Here is a 22452-nt window from a genome sequence, read left to right on the forward strand (position 1 = left end):
AAGCGGAATGCCCGCAGTTTAAAAAAATACTGGGGTTATGGCAGCTATCTGCTGCCATTACCCTGGTATTTAACATCGAAGTACCGACGTATAACTGCGGCGGGCGGTCGGGAAGTGGTTAAGACAGCCCATTGAAATGAATGGGCTACCAACCCACCCTAATGGGTTAAGGGCACGTTGGAGTGCCTTTCAAAATGAAAGTAGAACTATAGGCAAAACTTTTTTTCATTTTGGATAGAGCAAGGATGGTTATAACCCCTGTCAGATATTTCTTCACCATCTGTGTCCCATTTCAGAGATTTGCCTTCACTTCCTGTCCCATAGTCAAACAGGAAGTAAGAGGAAATCCCTCCAAATTGAAGTAATGTCTTTGGGACCCCCATGTCACCAAAACTAGTGTCCCTATTGGAAGATTCCCCCTCTATTACTGTCCCTGGGTGAAGTTGCCATGGGAATCACATCACCATAGGAGCTACATCACCAACAAGCCATGTATGTGTAATGTTATAATATCTTATTTCATGCCAGCCTTTATACATCTATGCCTGGTCAGAAGGTTTGATTGCAATTTGTTTGCAATGTATTTATACTTTCTCCTTATCTTTTAGATTTGGAAACAAAATTTCTATGTAAACATACAGGAACTCTCTCTAAACAACCCCCTGAGGAAGCTGCTGAGATCCCGCAAAACATGTCGGATAAAACCCAATAGGACAAGTTATCTGCGGTTGTACTGCTTTATACTGGTCCTTGTGTTATCAATAGAGAGTTTCCCCAGACATACTGTAAGCTTTCAGGTGGTTTATTGTTTTTTGTATATTCTGTATGGATTGATGGTTTTACGATGTTACAATAAATTTATACATTTTTAATTTATGTGTATGTTCGGTTCTATGGTACCTTTAAAGTCCCAAAGCCTCCATATATTTTCCCTTGATTAAATTGATTAGGACGCTGGTACCTTTGTATAATAATTTACCATGAAACCTCATTATTCAAAGTCAAAGGGGAGACAAATCTTGTTATTTGATTCTGGCCACTTGTAGGGGTAATACTGTAAGCAAGCTATTGTCAAACAAAAGGCATTGGAGGTCAGGGTTATCAACCTCCTTAAACTGGCTCTTGGAACTCAGCTGGCTAGGGACACAGGCCAAGCTTTTATTTTAGTATTAATGGACTGTTAATAATTTTAAATAACATTCATTGCAGATCCACTGAGTCATGAAGTGTTGATTTGCTGTATCAAATGACCCTCCCGAGAAGTAAAACAAAATTTGTGATCTTTAAAAAAGAGAAGTAATGGAAAGAGCACGAGAGAACACTGCTTATTACACAATTGTTTTCTCCATTTCTAATCACATCAGAGCAACCACAAAGCATTCTCACAGGAAAAAACAATAATGGGAACCCAAAGCCTCTATGAAAGTTAGATTCAGTAAAAGCATGGTATTTCCCCAAATCAAAGCTTGTAATAAACAAAATCACAAGAGTGTGCAAACCAAAGCCATTAGCAAATAAAACACGATCTCTATTACACAACATGTTTACATTACATGACTACTTCACCAAGAACAACCAGCTAATAAAAAAACATCTGGAATATATGTAAACAACCTGACACCTTATTTGAAAAAGTACACCAAATACAATGATTTTGCATTATTTTATGAACATCCATAGGTAGAAAAAAAAACACCTAATGTGTACCTATCAGGTTACGTAGTCTTCTGCACCAGAATAGGCTTTCAGGAGCAAGGTCAGATGTTGAGTAGTTAGCTCCAAACCAGCCTATATTGCCTTATCTGATGGATTCTTCTCCCTTGGTTCCTTTTTCTCGTCGTGTCTAGTCTTCTTAGATCTTCTTACACTTTGGCTCCACCTGATTGGTTCTCTCACACCTATCCACAGTCCAGGTATCTACATTAGCATTCTCTGTATGCCCTCTGGTGTCCATCACACCTGTTGGGGCTTGGGCAAGCATGCCCAGGGGTCAGCAGATTGGCATGTGTCCCAACTCATTAAACTCAATTTTTAAGGTAAAGTTGCACCTAAGTAGCCCCTTAGGGAAACAGCACATTGGTGCATGGAAGATTGCATGCTAGAAATCTACTTTACACTGATCTTACTTTATCACCATATGTTCCCTCCTTTTTTGGTTTTGAGGCTTGGCTCTGGAAACCCTGGCAATGACCTCTAGCTTGGTCACTCAGATCCTTATAGTACAGGAACAGAACAATGTAAATACACTTCTGCCAGTTTGGTGGACTCTTGTGTGAAATGCCTGGTCATCAGTAAAATAGGTACCTCTTACAATTTACTCATTTGAGCAGAATGAAGGGACAATTAAAATTAAAGGATCAATGTGTTAAAATATGTTTCCAAGGTATAGATACCCTTTAAGTCATAAAGTGGGAACCATAAATATGCTGGAGTCTCAAATGTCAGTATATAATTTGTCTTGGACTTTGATATTGTGCTAGACTAAAAAATTATGCTATCTGTATTTTAAACTTACAAAATACATGCTATATACTGTATATTTCCTAGGTTGAATACATTTTACTGAAGCCTGGTTCTGGTTTATTTTCCCTGATTCAGATGTAATAAATGCTGGTGACCATGAAAATGTACTTACGTTAGGACATTTGCTTTATCCTATGATAAACATGCACCGTGTGAAAGAGTATTCTATTTTTATTTTTTATCCTTGAAATAATAAATTATGGACAAATTAGCTAACATTTGATTATTAACAGAGACACAACAAGTATATGGGTAAGGTTCTCTATGTCCTGAGAAGGTGATCGGGAAAAAAAAAAAACTTCAAAATGAGTAATCGGAAAAATATAAATTAGAAGAACATATGATGACTTGTTTACTGATGTGTCACACAAGCAAGAGTTTTAATACAGCACTTTGTATATGAGGGTTGCATAGGCTAAACAACATTCTACGGCGTACTCTGTGAAATTTATATAGGTTCTGAGAAAAACACTGGGCTCCGTGCTCATAATTTATTTCCAGTTTATGTTCATGTCAGCTTCCCCAGATGTGCTATGGTCCAGTCACCCCGACACTTAGAGGTCATCCTTTACAAAGCATTTCTTTAGACCAACACCATCCTTCAGTAAAATCATATCTTTCATATGGATTTTTTAAAATCCCAGATATTTTGAGCATGGCACTCTTGTATTAAATCAAAAATGATTGCATCTAGATATAAACTGACTTATAACTAATGATTAAGTCATTTATCTTTGCATGGCTACGTTCACTCCTACACTTTGTTTATGGAAGAAGCCATGGTTGTTACATTAGGCTGGACTCCAAACATTTCTGCCTTTGTTTATCCTCATTGCATTAGAGTTGATTGGGTTGGTAGTTAACACAAGAAATATAATATAAATATATTATATTATACAAGAAATATAATATAAATATATTATATTCTATACAATAATATAATATAAAAAAAATGGTTCTGCTTCCAGTTCGTTTGTCAGTAACAAAAGGTATTTTCTGTAATTGTTGAAAATGTTCTTAGCCTCAAATGTGAAAATAGAGGCAGTCACCACAGCTAAGCATTTCAATTTTGTTTTCTTTTTGCTTTTTGGGTTTGGATACATTTTTTTTTATACATTTTTATTGCATACAGTTCAAAGTACCCTAAGGATAAGATACACTGCTCAAAGTTAAAGGGACACTTTGAAAACACATCAGATCTCAATGGGGAAAAATATCATGCTGGATATCTTTACTGATATGGACTGAGTAAAGTGTTAGGAATGAAAGGATGCCACAATGTTTGATGGAAATTAAAATGATCAACCTACAGAGGGCTGAATTCAAAGACAGCCTTAAAAAATCGTAGGGAAAAAATGATGCAGCAGGCTAGTCCATTTTGCTGAAATTGTATCTTTTCTGACTGTTTTTCACTAATTTTGCATTTGGCTAGGGTCAGTGTCACTACTGGTAGCATCAGGCGATACCTGGACCCGATAGAGGTTGCACAGGCAGTCCAACTCTTCCAGAATGGCACATCAATATGTGCCATTGCCAGAAGGTTTGCTGTGTCTCCCAGCACAGTCTCATGAGCATGGAGGAGATTTCAGGAGACAGGCAGTTAGGCTGGCCATACACGATACAATTTTCTTACAATTTTCTGAACAATTTTCTTGGAATTTACCTTCAACTCTATGTAGTACAAAGGCCTGCCTAATTAGATACAAGTGAAAGTGTTGTTTAGCTTTGACCTCGTATTATGTGGTTTGTGGTAAATCTAACAGAAAATTGTACAACAAAAGTTGAACATGTATGGCCAGCCTTACTCTAGGAGAGCTGGATAGGGCCGTAGAAGGTCCTTAACCCATCAGCAGGACCCGTATCTGCTCCTTTGTGCAAGGAGGAACAGGAAGAGCACTGCCAGAGCCCTACAAAATGACCTCCAGCAGGCCACTGGTGTGAATGTCTCTGACCAAACAATCAGAAACAGACTTCCTGAGGGCCCAAAGTCCTCTAGTGGGCCCTGTGCTCACTGCCCGACACTGTGGAGCTCGATTGGCATTTGCCATTGAAGACCAAAATTGGCAGGTCTGCCACTGGTGCCTTGTGATTTTCACAGGTGAGAGCAGGTTCACCCTGAGCACACATGACAGACATGAAAGGGTCTGGAGAAGCCGTAGGGAACATTATACTGCCTGTAACATCCTTCAGCATGACTGGTTTGGTGGTGGGTCATTGACGGTCTGGGGAAGCTTATCCATAGAGGAACGCACAGACCTCTACAGGCTGGACAATGGCATCCTGACTGTCTATAGGCATCGGGATAAAATCCTTGGACCCATTGTCAGACCCTACGCTGGTGCAGTGGGTCTTGAGTTCCTCCAGGTGCTGGACAATGCACGGCCTCATGTGGCCAGAGTATGCAGCCAGTTCCTGGAGGATGAAGGCATTGATATGATTGAATGGTCCTCAGGCTTTCCTGACCTAAATCCAATAGAACAACTCTGGGACACTATGTTTCGGTCCATCCGATGCCGCCAGGTTGCACCTCAGTCTGTTCAGGAGCTCAGTGATGCCCTGGTTCAGATCTGGGAGAAAATACCCCAGGACACCGTCTGTCGTCTCATTAGGAGCATGCCCTGATGTTTTCAGGCATGCATACAAGCACGTGGGGGGCCATACAAACTCCTGAGTACCATTTTGAGTTGCTGCAATGAAATTTCAGCAAAATGCACTAGCCTGCTGTATCATTTTTTTCACTTTGATTTTCGGGGTGTCTTTGAATTCAGCCCTCTGTAGGTTGATAATTTTCATTTCCATCAAACAATGTGCCATCCTTTCGTTCCTAACACATGACCCAATCCATATCGGTATAGGTACATTATCCAGCATGATATTTTTCCCCATTGATATCTGATGTGTTTTCAAAGTGTTCCTTTAATTTTTTTGAGCAGTGTACATACTAAATGGGAAGTTTAGATACACTTTAAAGTGGAACTATACTCACCTCCACTCCAACAATTCAGCGTTCTGGAGCTACCTCGACAGCCACTGAGATCTTCGTTCGGTCTTCTCCTTCACCCACTTTCATTGGCCAGGCGAAATTATGTTACTCCCATGCATGTGTGGGAGTTTATTTACCAAAATTGTACACTAAGCTGCATGTTCAAAGCTTAGTGTACATTACGAAAAGGGTGGTAAGAATACTTTAATGCAGAAGAGACATAGTGGGGGAGATTTACTAAAACAGGTGCAGCTGTGCATAATAACCAATCAGCTTCTAGGTTTTACTGTCAAAGCTTAATTGAACAAGTTGAAGATAGAAGCTAATTGATTATCATGCTGAGCTGCACCAGATTCTGTGTGCACCAGTTTTAGTAAATCTCCCCCAGTATCTCTTTTCTGTATGAAAAAGCCTGCCTGTTAACAAATTTGTAATTGTTGAGTAAAGATTCGTTTTAAGCTCTGGTTTTATAATAATTTTTACTTGTATTTTTACATATTGCTGTATAAGTTGGTATTGAGCTACTGTACATTTTTTTTAAAATAAATGTTCATGTTATGTATGAATTACCGAGTTAACTGAATATGAATTCTATCACTGTGTATTACACCTGTTAAAAAAATGTGAGTATAATCGGAAATATATCTGTTTGGAAAAGCAGATAATAAAAAAGTAAAGTTGCCAGGAGCATCTCAAAATGGGGTCTTTCAGTCCTGTAAAATGTAGTTAAAAATACTTTTGCTCGATTAAAGATTGCTTGTGCATGCCAAGCATGGGAGTCATGTACGCTGCCTCGATCATAAAACTGTCTTATTCCAGTGGCAAAAATATATCTAATATATATGCCCTTGAGAAAAAGAATCTATGCAAAAAACATTTATGTATAAAGCTGAAAAGCTAGATAGCAAAATAGCGGCCAGCAGTATCCATCAGTGTGAATTTGAGTACTAATGTTCTGCCAGTTGTCTTCTCTGCCAATGGAACTGTGCCGCTTTAATCTTTCTGATAAAATAAAAAAATTAAAAGAAGATGAGCAGCCCTGGTCATGTTTTATTACAATCCAGCATTTGAAGGGGAAGCAGGTTGGCATCTCTCCTGGATCTACTGGCCAAAATATCTCTTGTCCAGTTGTCCAACACTGGAAATTCTAATGTGTATTCTGATAAATTAATTACATAGCCCCAAATGGTTTGTGTCATTTGAACTTGCAAGCATGTACAATTTAATTACAGTCCTCTGAACTATAGTTTTTCCTTTTTTATTTTTTTATTAATTATTGATCTTTCTATAGGCACAGTTGCTTTGGACATCAGAGCTCCTTTATTTTCTAATAAGTTAGTCGAAATTGTGAAATATTGCTGGATCTAGATCCAGACAGTTTTAGCACCAGTTTTATATATATACATATATATACATATATATATATATATATATATATATATATATATATATATATATATATATAGTACACCCCTTACATTTTTGTAAATATTTTATTATATCTTTTCATGTGACAACACTTAAGAAATCACACTTTGCTGCAATGTAAAGTAGTGAGTGTACACCTTTATAACAGTGTACATTTGCTGCCCCCTCAAAATAACTCAACACCAAGGCAGTGGTCATCTTGGAGGTGTGTTTGGGGTCGTTATCATTTGAAATACTGCCCTGCGGCCCAGGAAGGGGGTCATGCTCTGCTTCAGTATGTCACAGTACATGTTGGCATTCATGGTTTCCTCAATGAACTGTAGCTCCCCAGTGCCCACTCATGCAGCCCCAGACCATGACCCTCTCACCACCTTGCTTGACTGTAGGCAAGGCACACTTGTATTTGTACCAAATTTAACACACCTGCTCCCCATTCACACCTGAGATCTTGTAACATTAACACGTCACATGACACCAGGGAGAGAAAATGGCTAATTGAGCCTAATCTGGACATTTTCACTTAGGGGTGTACTCACTTTTGTTGCCAGTGGTTTAGACATTAATGGTTGTGTGTTGAGTTATATTGAGGGGACAGCAAATTGACACTGTCATACAAGCTGTACACTCACTACTTTACTTTGTAGCAAAATGTAATTTCTTCAGTGTTGTCACATTTAAAGATATATTAAAATATTTACAAAAATGTGAGGGGTGTACTCAGTTTTGTGAGATACTGTGTATATATATATATATATATATATATATATATATATATATATATATATAGATAGATAGATAGATAGATATATATTACGGATGCACCGGCCCTTGGCCGAAAACCGAAACCGAAAATGACTTCTTCCCCCAAAAAATTTTAAAATAGAAAGAACAGGGGCATACACCAAAAACAGGTAGCGACATACACCTGTCGCTGCCACCCTGTCACAGTATATGTACTGTATATGTACTGTGATGGGTTGGCAAGAGGTTAATTTAATTACCAATGGTATTTGTATTATGCAGCATGAGGGGGTTAATGTATTGCCACTGCTAGTCACTCATCTATTAGTGACCGACCAGTGGCAGTTAATTAACCCCTTTGTGCTGCATTAGTGCAACCAGTATCAGTGTTAATTAACACTGGTTGCACTGATACTGTTTGCACTAATGCAGCAAAAAGGGGTTAATTAACTGCCACTGGTCGGTCACTAATGCATCAATGACCAGCAGTGACAATACATTAACCCCTCGTGCTGCATAATACTAATACCAATGGTAAGCTCGCCTCAGCTTACCCCCCCTCCCACTGCCTCAGCACCCCCCCCCACTGCCTAAGCGTCCCCCCCACTGCCTCAGAGTCCCTCCCCATCCCAACGATTCAATCTCCTTACTCTCACTCTGCTGAGTGCTCCTCCCGTGTCCTTCATTCAAAAGAAGCACCTCTGGCCCGCCTCCCGGTGATGTCACTACTACGATGTGTGTATGAATGAAGTTGCACACCGGGCGGGAGGGCGGGCGAGCGGCCGCTAATAGATATAACTATGTGAGCGCTTCACTTCCCTGTCAGCGGGACTATGTGTGAATGAACTGACCTGACACCGGGCGGGGGGGCGGGGGGAGCGTCCGCTAATAACTATAACTATGTGAGCGCTTCACCTCCCTGTCAGCGGAGATACATGCCTGACAGGGAAGTGAAGGCTCACATAGTTACAGCTATTAGCGGCTGCTCCCCCCGCCTTCCTGCCCGGTGTCAGGTCAGTTCATTCACACACAGTCCCGCTGACAGTGAAGGCTCACATAGTTATATCTATTAGCAGCCGCTCGCCTGCCCTCCCGCCCGGTATGACACTTCATTCATACACACATCGTAGTAGTAGGGACGTCATTGAGAGGCGGGCTGCGGGCCAGAGGGGGGACTTTTAAAACCTGCGCTGCGCCCTCCTCCTTCCTCACGGCGGCCATTAATTTCGGCATTGTTAACCCATTATCAGCCGAAATGGGATAGGCTCATTTTCGGCCGATAATTTTGGTGGCCGAAATTTCGGTGCATCCCTAATATATATATATATATATATATATATATATACACACACACACACTTTTTAATTTTTTTTTGTATAATAAAGTTTTATTGATTTCAACAGAATAAAAGGGAACAGTATACGTGTTCTCTGAAAGCATACAATATACTGAAGCCCTACAACAACAAACCCTGCATGTTAATAAACATTTCGATAAACCAAGAGACTCTGCGACTGTCGTCTCTTCTGCAGTATGCAGAAACCCATATGAAAACAAAGCAACACAACAAGTAAAAACACCTCATGTACAGGCAGGGCAGGTCGTTGACTGAAACATGCCAGAGAACTAAAATGGGGGGTGGGGGGGAGATAGAAAGGGTAACAATGAAGGAGAAAGAATAAATAAGAGAGAAAGAAATTAGCTGCCTAACTGTTGCCTGGGTACAATAAATGCTAATTTAAAGGGATAAAGCATGATGTTAATCTGTTTTGTGATATACAAATTGGTTACCATAAGACAAGGGAGTACAAGGGATACTCAATCATTTGGTATCTCTTTCGGGTTGTACATCCACCCCGTCCATACATCTCTAAATTTTTCTTGTTGGTCCCTAACAATGTGTATCCAGAGTTCAGCCTCCAAATTGACATCCACCTCCCTTTTCCAATCAGATATAGTAAGACAGGCAGACTGTTTCCAAAATCTGGGAATCTGAATTTTTGTGGCATTTAATAAATGTGGTATTAAACTTTTCTCTCAAAGAAGATGGTATCCCTGAAAGAGGAGATGAAACGGGGAATTTGTGATCGGTCTAAGGGATAATTTTTTTAACCAATGAGTTATGGCTTCCCAGAATATTCTAATCTTAGGGCAGGACCACCAAATGTGGAGGAACTTGCCTCCTTGATCACATTCCCTTCAACAGTGGTCGCTAGCAGTAGGAAACATCTGGGTCAAGTGGAAGGGGGTCTTATACCATCTGGTGAGAAATTTAAAGGAGGATTCTTGGGTGTGAGAAGTATTAGAGGCGGTATAAGTTATTTTAATGATTCGTTGCATCTGGGGGGTGGTAAATTCCAGTTCAAGCTCCCTCTCCCATTCCTTAATGTAATAAGGAACCGTCGTTGAGCAGTCGCTCAACTCCAATTTATGCATTTGAAATAATAAATGTCTGAAGTCTGGGAGATGTCCACACATAGACTCAAATTTTGTAAGACTTGTCACAGGGTGTGGTTTGTGGTCCAATTTGGAAATAAAATCAGTCAATTGTCAATGTCTCCTGGTCATAAATGGAAAGGTACCATAGGAAGATTGCAAAGCCTGAAGGGGTAATAGAGTTCCTTGAGGGGCCAACTTGGTGCATGTTGTATCACCATCTGCTCCCCATGAACAAAAGAAACTAGGTTCCCCACCCGGTAAAAACCATGGAAATCCCCCTACTGGGGCTAGTGGGGATGTTAGAGGAGCATAAGGATTATTTCTTATTTCAACCTGTCCCAAACAGTCGAAGTTGATCTAGTCAGGAGAGAGGTCAAATCTGAAAGCTTTCTTGATGGGGGTGGAATTCAGGGGGCCCCTGCTAAGTTCCTGCCCACTTTTTTTTATTATTTATTAGCTAATTAATTAAATGCATGAGGTTTAGATAGATGTGGAAAATTATATCAAATAGTACATATTATATAACTATTTCACAGGGTATTTCTATTATTTCAGACTTGCTACTATAACTAGTCCTATCTATCTATCTATCTATCTATCTATCTATCTATCTATCTATCTATCTATCTATCTATCTATCTATCTATCTATCTATCTATCTATCTATCTATCTATCTATCTATCTATCTATCTATCTATCTATCTATCTATCTATCTATCTATCTTAATGCTCTAAAGTAATGACAGTAACTAAAAGGAATACATAACATGTATGTTAGAATGCCCATTTCCTATATAATTACAGATCACACCTTTTATGTTGGATTCCCAGGACTCAGGAGACAAAAAGCAGGAAATTGTCCATGTAACACATTGACCTTAGCATAGTAGGGGATCTTGAAAGACAATTGCCCCTATTTAACACTTAATTTCCAATGCGTGATTATCATTAAACTTTAGGCGATAGATCTTCCTCAAAGCCTTGCAGAGATAATTCCTGCCATATTGTTCTTCGACCCCCCCCCCCCCTCAATTTGCTGGTGTTAAATCTAGTAAATATTGGTATTAAGGGTTTCTCACTTGTACCATTAGCAATGACACTGGTTTGACCTCTTAATGCCTCATAGGGTTCCAAATACCTGTCATCCATTTACATCAGCTGTTATTCAGTGGCAACTGACTGGGTAAAATAGCAATTCAGTAAGTTTGTTTTGAACAAGTTGGCCTTTGCTCAATAGACATTTCCTGTATGTATCTTTAAAACATTCTAAAATAAAAAAAAATTTAATTTAGTAAAAATTTAAAATATACAGTTGCATGTGCTGAAAATAAATGATAATAAAATCATACATCTTAACTTACATGTAGGAAAGCAAAAAAAAAAATTCTGACCTCAAAATATATGTGATGAATATGTGTCGTTGATAAACAGTGATGCAGAATATGTTGGTATATTATGAAAGTGCAGCAATATAGTATGAAGACTACATTGACATGGGTTTAGTAGACCTACCAATTGGTATAATATACCCCATGGGACTAAATTGGTACCCAAATTGAGACAGTCATATGTGTATAAAATATATCATTATATGCTTCCTCGCATATGAAGAGATGTTGCATTGGCCTACAACAGCGCTGACTTTATCCAGATAAGGAGTACCCCATGGCTCGTCATGCTTGTTCAGATTCTGCAGTGACTCTACTGGTTATAAAGTTCCTGCAAGTGATGTTCAGTAGTGTGCTCTGTGATGTGTACCTGTATGCTATGTGAAGTGTGCTGGTGGTTAATCAGTGTGGGCTCTGTGCTATAAATGGACCTACCGCTACCCCCGTTCAGACTGCAATTACTCCAGAGTTAGTGGCCACCAGTGAGAATACATAAAGTGACATCATCTTATCCTTATGTGTCTCTAGCCTTATTATTAGAACTTTGAGCTAATTGAACTGTGAGCTTTGTTCATTTCAAGAGAAAGACATAAATGCAGATGTCATTTTGGCTATCTCCACAGCTTGAAATTGCCGGCAAAAAAAAAAAATGATCGCTGGACATTCAAGTGTAAAAATCCTTTAAATGTCAGAACGGTTATCTTTACATACAAGCACATAGTTAAAAGTCCTTTAAAGTTGTAGCTTAAGACTTTGTAAGAACATCTCACTTTCCTAATTTTATGCCATTTATTGATAAATACAATGTCCTATTAAAAAATATATACTCCACATCTGGTTCATTTATCTTAGTCATCTGCTTACATAGTACATTTAAATAGATTATTTATCAGATCCGAACATTCCTGATGTTTTGTTTGCAATAATAGTGATTCTGAGGCATTTCCTTGCGGTGGATTTACATTGCATTCCCTCCTGATTAAGACCATGACCAATAATAGACCATGACAAATGAATAGCATGTGCCCATGGGGGGTATTCATATCTACATATTGTCATAGTGAGACAGCTACTGAAATGTTAGTTGACACATCAGTGAGTGATCAGAATTCATATTCTATATTTATGATATATTACCAGGATTATACATTTAGGAAATTTTCATCCCTTTTGATCCTGTCACTACTGCTAAAGCACATTAGGCAAACAGACCTTAGGCTCAATTCACTTAGCTATAATGCATTACTTTTAACCATGTGATTGTTATTTTCAGCTCTCACTGGTGAAAATAATGGTTGTTATGGCAAATAACATTCGCTATAGCTTTGGGAATTGAACCTCTTGCGTGTGACTGAATACATCCTGGCAGTGGTTTCTTGATGACAGTAAATGGTAACCAAGAGTCACATTTCTAAAAACAGATTGTATCAGATATGTCCAAACTACCCAATTAATGGTGCCTCATCCCAGAAGAGAATAACAAAAAACACTACCATTGAGGGGATTTTAAGTCCCCGTTCACATTAAGGCGACCTGTGAGGCGACCTGGTCGCCTCACAGGTCGCCGTAGGTCGCCTTCCATAGGGAAGCTGCGGATCCATTCTAATAGGAGCGACACAAGTCGCTCCGACTTAGAAAAAGGGTCCGGAGCTTCTTTGGGACGACCCGGAGCGACCGTCATAGACTTCAATGTTATGAAGTCCGTGCCGGCCGCTCCGAGGTCGCGGCGCGCTGCTCGCACCGCGACCTCGGAGGTCGCCCCCCCAAGTCGGATCGCCCCAGTGTGAATGGGGCCTTAAGGCACCATTAGACCGAAATTCTATTAAAATTTAATATATTTTATTGTACAAACATTAAAGTTAATATAGAATACACATCCATACACATAACCATACATAGAAAAAGGGGAGGGAAAGGAGAATTTCCATAAATTAAGACTCATAGATGAGAGAGTGAACCCCTTTACGTTTTAATATAATTTTGGTCTAATGGTGCCTTAAAAATCCCCTCCATAGTAGTGTTTCTTGTTAAGAGTCACATTTCTGCTGTTGAACTATGACTGATTATTATTATTATTATACAGGATTTATATAGCGCCAACAGTTTGCGCAGTGCTTTACAATGTGAGGGAAGACAATACAGTTACAATACAATTCAAAACAGGAGGAACTAGAGGGCCCTGCTAGTTAGAGCTTACAATCTAGAAGGGAGGGTCAAGTGAAACAAAAGGCAATAACTGTGGGGGATGGGCTAATGGAGAAAATAGAGGTATATTTGTTAGGTGTGGGTAGGATAGGCTTCTCTGAAAAGGAGGGTTTTCAGAGATCGCCTTAAAGCTAATAGAGTAGGAGATAATTGGACAGATAAGGGTAAGGAGTTCCATAGGACTGGAGAGGCTCTGGAAAAGTCCTGGAGGGGAGCATGGGAGGAGGTGATGAGGGAGCTAGAGAGCAGGAGGTTTTGAGAGGAACGAAGAGAGCGATTAGGCTGGTATTTTGAGACTAGGCTAGTGATGTAGCTGGGGGCTAAGCTCTGGATTGCTTTGTAAGATGTTGTAAGTATTTTGAATTTAATTCGTTGGGTGAGCGGAAGACAGTGGAGGGCTTGACAGAGAGGAGCAGGGGACACTGAGCGATTGGTAAGGTGGATGAGTCTGGCGGCAGCATTCAGATTGGATTGAAGGGGGGATAGCCTGTGTAGAGGTATGCCAACGAGAAGGGAATTGCAGTAGTCGAGGTGCGAGATGACCAGGGAGTGAACTAAGAGCTTTGTTGTGTCTTTGGTTAGAAAGGGGCGTATTTTGGAGATGTTGCTGAGGCTGAGGCGGCAAGATTTGGACAGCGATTGGATGTGGGGTTTGAAGGAGAGTTCAGAGTCCAGGACAACACCTAAGACCTTGGCATGCGGGGATGGGCTGATAGTAATGCCATCGATATTGACAGAGAAATCAGGGGAAGGGGCACGTGGTGGAGGAAAAATTATTAGCTTGGTTTTGGATGGATTGAGTTTGAGTGGTGAGACATACAGACCGATATATCTGATAGTAAATTAGTGATACGTGAGGAGACTGAGGGAGAGAGCTGAGGGGTGGATAAATAGATTTGGGTATCGTCAGCGTAGAGATGGCATTGGAAGCCGTGGGAGGCTATCAACTGACCAGAGAGGAGGTGTAGATTGAAAATAGGAGGGGTCCAAGAACAGAGCCTTGGGGGACCCCAACAGAGAAGGGAAGAGGAGAGGAGGAAGTAGAATTGTGCATAACGCTAAAGGTGCGGTTGGATAAGTAGGAAGATAACCAGTGAAGAGCACAGTCACGGAGACCAAAGGCATGGAGTTTTTTGGAGGAGGAGGGGATGGTCAACCGTATCAAAGGCAGCAGAAAGATCCAGAAGTAGGAGTACAGAATAGTGTCCATTGGTTTTGGTCGTTAGTAAATCGTTTGTAAGTTTTAGGAGAGCAGTTTCAGTGGAGCGTTGAGGCCGAAATCCAGACTGAAGGGGATCAAGGAGGCTATTCTTGGCAAGGTGGTCGCACAGTCGTTTGTAGACTAGACGTTCGAGCAGTTTGGATGAAAAGGGGAGCAAGGAAATAGTAGGTTGTTAAGATCGGTTGGGTCCAATGAGGGCTTTTTAAGTATGGGGCTGACTAGTGCATGTTTTAGAGAGTTGGGGAAGATGCCAGAAGAGAGGGAGAGATTGAAGATGTGGGTTAGAGAGCGTAGAATAGGGCCAGAAGGTGAAGGTAGCATTTGCGAGGGAACAGGATCCAGAGGGCAGGTGGTTAAGTGGACGTTAGCAAGTAGTTTAGCAACCTCATCTAAAGTGGCGGGGTTGAATGAGGGAAGACTGATGATAGACAATGGGGCCGATTCACTAACATTTACCGCATGCAATAGGGGTATCATGTTACTCATATGCATAAATTATTTGAATGCGGTAAAATAAGTCCAATTCACAAAAAAATAACAATCGTGCGTTATTAACTGGGAAAAAAAATGTGCCGATAAATACCGCATAAAAAGATCCAATTCACAAAGTCTAATTCACAAATGGACTAGAGCGTTAAGGAAGCATGCGATTATTATCACCAGGGTTTAGCTGGCAGTATCATAAGTGGTATTTGTAAAAAAACAGCCTGGGTGTCGGGGGACCCCAAGGCTTATCTTCAACAAATAGCTGGTTGCTAAGCATCGAGTCGAGAAGCTGGCTGCCGCGTCATTAACAACCGATGACTCATCAGCTGTCAGCAGGCAGCCCCGCTAACAGCTGATTGTAAACAAAATGCAGACAATAAAAAAGTATGGGGAAAAAAACAGCGTGGGGTGTGTGTGTCCCCCAACACCCCCCCCCCCCCCAGTCCATGCCAGGCCCTCTTTTTTTTTGGGTTCCAGTGGGTGTTGTAATTGATGATGGATTTACATTGGAGGACACTGAGGGGAGGGGAGGGGAGAGAAAGAGTAGAGGGGGAATAGACGAATAAGGAGAGAGTAAAGGAAGAGAAAGTGTAAAGACCAATTAGTTAGTATCAACCACACTAGTCCAATGGACCTTGGTGGTCAATTCAGTAGTAAAGCCCCGTACACACGTACCGATCGTCGGCCGACGGAACGTCCTACAAATGTTCGCGGCTGGTGTGTTTGTTGTTTGTCTGTTGAAAAGTGCTTAAAACTTGCCCAGGACATTTGTCTTCCGACAGAAAATGACGTCACTACGTTCCACGCACGTTCGCCGCTACAAAAGAGGAAGTGAGTGTTTGGCCGTGACCCTTCTGGGCATCTCGCGCTGATTTCGGTAGCATTTGTTTGGTTGACGACATTTCGCTATTTTCCGAGACATCGTTCGAGAATTTATTATGGCGACCGTGAATTCGTCCGTTGCTGTCATTAGTGTTGGAGTTTTGGCTCTGAGACGACGTACGAGCAATAGGAAGAAGAAGCGGACCTCCTGGACGAAAAATTGGTTGCTTAACCGTGATCAATTTTCTCATATGTCCTTGCTGAGGGAGCTCCAGGAAAATAATCCTGATGACTTCAGGAATTATTTGAGGATGACGGATCCCATCTTTTACCGTCTTCTTGCCCTGGTGTCCCCCTATATTCTGAAGCAGGATACTTGTATGCGGCTTGCAATTACTCCTGAGCAAAGGTTAATTGCGACGTTGAGGTATCTTGCAACAGGGAGAAGCCTGCAGGATCTGAAGTTCACCACAGGCATCTCCCCCCAAGCTCTTGGAGTCATCATCCCTGAGACCTGCTCTGCCATCATCAAGGTCTTGCAGAAGGACTATATCAAGGTATGTTTGATTTTTTACATTACATTACATGTATTACTAGTTTCACCTGAATTATGATGTTTTTGGATGTACAGCAATTGACACAGGCCATTATTTGTAAACTACCCTCTGTCCGCATGCACATAGTAGTAAAGATGTAGATTATCTTTAACCATTTGTAAAATTACCCACTAACCACCCCACCATTCTCTCCTATGTGTCCCTAAACGCATTGCCTGTTAACAGTATTTTGAATTTGGGTCATTTTATTGCTTTCCCTCAAACAATTATTCCTTGGCCAATGTTTTAGTACCTAGTTAATGATTTATCTAAAATACATCAGTCCATCCATTCCCACCTATGATTCTGTATGTTTATGTAATGATGTTAAAACCTTCACTGACCACAAGCCCTAATTGATGTATAAATGCCCAGTTTTACTTACCCATCCCCCCACCCACATGCTAAATCTCAAAGTCAGCATATACCAAAGCTCAAGTTCAGAGGTCTTCAAACTATGGGCCACCAGTTGTTCACGAACTTCAATTTCCATCATGCCTAGTCATGTCTGTGAATGTCAGAGAATTACAAGGCCTCATGGGATGTGTAGTTCTGCAACAGCTGGATGGCCGTAGTTTGTAAATCTCAGCTCTAGCTGGTGAGTATAATGGGCCATACACACTAGAAGATTGTCAGAACAATTTATCCTTCCGATTTACCAAAACCAAATAATATGAGGTCCAACAAACACTTTCAAATCCTATGCAATCTGGTAGGCCCTTGCACTACATAGAAAAGGTAAATCTGCACGAAAAAGTCTTCAGAGAATCTTCTAGTGTGTATGGCCCTTTACAATATAAGAACAATAGGAGGTTGAAAATAAATGTATGTAGATGTTACATCCCCATATCCAAACCTTTGCCTTCCTGTTGTATATTTTTTTAGCAAGTTGCATAAGCATTTAACAGACAACTGTGTGTGTAATTAATAATGTGATGTGCTCAAGCACTAATTTTTTTTTTTTTATTTTTTCCCCACAGTTTCCTTCAAACGCAGAGCAATGGCTGGAGATTTCTGATCAATTTCTGGAGAAGTGGAATTTTCCCAATTGTGGGGGTGCTATTGATGGGAAGCACGTCCGCATTGTCCCCCCTCCGAATTCCGGCACATTTTATTATAATTATAAAGGTTTTTTTAGTATAGTCATGCTAGCCATAGTTAATGCAAACTATGAGTTTATTTTTTTGGATATTGGCAAAAATGGCCGCAATTCGGATGGGGGAGTTATTGATCAGACGGAGTTCGCTCGTCGTCTAAAGAACGGCACTCTGAACCTGCCATCCAGGGAGCAAACTGTTGAGGGTATGAGCTTTGTGTTTATCGCAGATGAGGCTTTTGCGCTTGGGGAGCATCTCATGAAGCCCTACCCTCAGAGGAACCTCACCCCAGACCAAAGGATTTACAACTACCGGTTGTCCAGAGCTCGCAGAGTTGTGGAGAATGCCTTCGGGATAATGGCCAACCGGTTCCGGATATTCCTGACGTCCATAAACCTGGCACTGTACAAAGTGGATAATGTGGTCTTGTGTTGCTGCATTTTGCACAACTTCCTACGCAGGAATGCACAAAATTATGTCTTGCAGCAACTGGATACTGACCCTGCTATGCCAGGTACAAGTGGAGAGGCCCAACCTTCTAACCAAGTGGAGTCCATGCCGTCAATGGAAGTTGGACGGTCAGCATTGGCATCACACAGGGCCCGTCAGATCCGCCAGGAATATCTGGACTATTTCGTGGGGAGAGGAGCTGTGTCCTGGCAGCAATCACTGTCACAAACACATTAATCTTGTTAAAGATTGGACACACAAGATAAATGTCAGAGATATATTATTTTTCAACACATTAAACAAAAATTGCAATGATTCTGTATTGTGGATTATAATCATTTGGGCACATATGCCAAACACAATTATTTGGGTTAATCATGTGTTATATATGTGTGACTTTGGAAGGGTTAATACATTCATCAGTGTGTTTCTTGACTGTAGTCTCTCACCAGCTGATCCAAAGTGATGATGGCCATGTGTTATTTTTTAGCCAGTGGTGTAAATACAAGGGCCTTCTGCACCCCACAAAATGTACACAAACCCTGTCACATTGAGAACTAGGTCACACCCAAGGTTCATCTAATGTCACCTTATATTGGTGTTCATTGTCCAGAAGTTGCCCATACTATATATTTCAGATAATACATTAGGGTATTAACAAAGTACCTACACCTGTTATGTTGTGTTCATTTATGACATCCTTCTCACTGCCCACCAATGTTAGGATATGTCAGTGTTATGTGAAACTTGATCATTGTTCATCTCAAAGTGTTATATATATATAGGTAATGGAAAGTGAACTAGAGCAACGAACAAGCAATACACTATAGATTACACTGATCTCCCTACACTGATTGCTACTGGCAATATCAATGCCATATTGAATCCTAGGACTGCTAGTACCTTGAGTGTTGAGTCACACTTATGCGATGCGGGAAGTCTGCGACTTTGCAGCCTTCCAGCATTGCATAAGGGTGACCCGCCACTTACTTTTTCCACAGGATTGTATTCCACAAGTGTTAAGCACTGTGCGATCCAATCCAGATACATCAGAAATAAAGGGTCATGTGCGACTTGTATGCGTGTTCAGTGCGAATGTAGCCATACAAAGTGTATGTCTCAATTCACACTGCACATCTGATGGCATGTAATATCGTAGCGCACTGCTCCTTTATTACATGCGATCAGATGTTCATGCGAAAATCAGCTATACAGTTTGTATGGCTCAATTCGCACTGCACTCGCACAAAAGTCGCACATGATGCATTTATTCAGCCGCATCAGGATAGGATCGCACAGTCGTTCAAACTTGTGTGCTCCGATCCTGTGTGAAATGTCAGATCGCACTGTGATATGCGTTAAAACTGGGGGTATCTTTAACATTTCATTGACACCTCCAGCAACTTGCATATGGCAGTGTCCAAAATGCTTTCATTAACATGTAAATATGTGAATAGGACAGCCATCATACATTTAGTGCTTCTTTACACAGCTTTAGACCTCGACCCCCCAACGAAAGTCTAATAAAGAATTGAACACACATTGTTGAATGTAAAAATGTTTTAGTATCAAACATTCACAGGGTTAGGGTTAGGGTTAGGGTTAGGGTTAGGGTTAGGGTTAGGGTTAGGGTTAGGGTGTTGGAAAGTGCTTTTCCCAAACTTGGGTACACTCTTTAACATCTGAGTGTCATAAAACTGGCCTAAAATATTATATAAAAATGGGAACATCCCAATACAAACTGTAAAAAATTTTAAAATAATTATTTTTAAAATTTGGCAAGCATGTCCACAAAATCACGCATCTTTCCTTGCAATGCCGTTGCAGTCTCTTTTATTTGCTCGAGGTCTGAGCAGCATTGAAGAGCCTCACGGGTCAATTTGGCCAATGTGCAAGTGTGTAATACATGATCTGGAAAATAAAATACAACGGAGTCAATGTGAATCACCTACATGAGGTCATAATATAGAAACATTTGGTGTGCAGGTAATCTTTAAATTCCTCTCGAGTTAATACCTACCCTGTTCTTATGCTCTTTTGCCCTAGGCTCTTCATCTTCCTCCTGACCTCCTCCAATGCTGTTGCTGATGATTCTGCCGGTCTCCTGAGCTTACTATATATTCATTAGGGGTGTGAACGCATGATGACGTCATTGTGAGGGCATGGTTGTAATGTATATATATTAAGATGCAGAGACCAGAGACGGGCAGAATGCACGGCAACAGCATTGGAGGAGGACAGGAGGAAGAAGAAGAGCCTAGGGCAAAAGAGCAGACAACATAAGAGCAGAAGATTGGACAGCAGAAGACTGGAGAGGAGAAGATCCAAAGAGCAGAGTGGAGAAGACCGGATGAAGATCTTTAAGAACATTTCATAAACGTCTCCTGTCGTTATTCACATACACTTCCATTTATGTGGTTAATGTGTAGGGGTACTATGTACCCCATACCCATTCACATAGTGATTGGGGTCTGGGATCTGGGGGCCACCCTTTGTTAAAGGTTGCTTCCAAAGTCCTAGGAACCCCCTGGCCGCATGACCCCCCAAAACCACCAGACAGGGTTGTGGGGATGAGGCTCTTGTCCTCCTCTACATGGGAGTAAGGTGCTTTTGGGTGTGCGGTGCAGAGGCCCCCTGGCCCAAAGCAACAAAACCCCCCCATGTTGAGGGCATGTGTCCTGCTGTGGTCCAGGGGGTGTTTGGTCCGCTTGCTCGTTCTCTTTCCTGGCCTGACAAGCTGCATGCTTGTATAAGGGTCTGGTAGGGGTTTTGGGGGTAACCCACGCTGTCTTTTTGTTGTGGGCATACCCTCAAACTCAATACCACACACAAAAGGCCTGGTTGTGAACTTGGGGGGACACCCACGGTGGGTTCTTCAATTTTTTGGTGTAGTTCCCCCTCAAAAATCTTCACAACGCAAGTGGCCCCGCAAGTCAGAGCATCCTGATCCGACTTACGGTGCGACTTCCATTCAAATAAAGAGGCTCCCATAGGGAACTAGTGTTGTAAATTGGAGGCTAAAAATAACACTGATAAAAATCATTCTGAAAAAACCTACGTGGGCACACAATTGGCTCTTGGACACTTGGTCCTGGTTCCTCCACAGTTTCGGAAGTGGCTTCCATGCTGCTTGGCAAGTTGCCAGGAGATCGGGGTTCTGACATGGCTGGGGATGCCACATCCTGGCATGATGCAACATCTGCAATGTAAATTTGTAAGGGAATACAAGAATATAAGGTTAAACAATCATTGCAAATACACATATTTCTATGATACCACTACACAAAAATCTGTGACTACCAACCTTCTTGTTGCTCTGGTGTCTGGTCACTTGTAGGCTCCACCAGGATTATTTCCGGCATAATGTCTTCATCTACATAATACAAAACATTGGCCATATCATAAAAGTCACAAGAGGTACATTTGTTAGGACATGGTGCCCTGCTTGATAGCTCTTTTAGTAACAAATATGAAGACATGTACATGGTTATCTACGAAAAATATGGTACATTAATGTTTGACAGTGCATAGGAACCAATTACCTTTAGTGGAATCTGTGCCACCTTCTGTGCCCATGTCCTCATCTTGTTCCACAACTGCCAATGGAGCTGCCAAACCTCTCCTCCTCCTTTCCCATTGTTTGGCACGGAGTTTACGTTTTTCTCCTATTTAAAGGTTTGAATAATAATCTGTGATTAATAGGAATGTTTGCTGAGAAGATTCGTGCAGGAAAGAACGTTCGTTGCAACACAATACATATATTTTTCACTATGGCTTCCTGACTTTTAATGTCATATACTAAAACATCAACAATAGATCGATCAAATCACGACATGACAACTAAAATGAGTAATCTAACTTTTTACATAGACATTATAATCTAGACATGTTAATACAACATACACAAAATTATAAAAAACATATTGCATGATTAAAAAAATAAAGAAAAAATAAAACTTTTTTTTCAAAATCCGATGGATTTGGGAAAGCTGATCCTGCTCACGGTGTTTGAGGTCAGACCACCGTTTCCGAATCTGATCTTTCGATCGCTCGACACCGAATTTTTTGACC

The sequence above is a fragment of the Pelophylax lessonae genome (assembly GCF_965119305.1).
Source record: "Pelophylax lessonae genome assembly, chromosome: 4".
Taxonomy (NCBI): domain Eukaryota; kingdom Metazoa; phylum Chordata; class Amphibia; order Anura; family Ranidae; genus Pelophylax; species Pelophylax lessonae.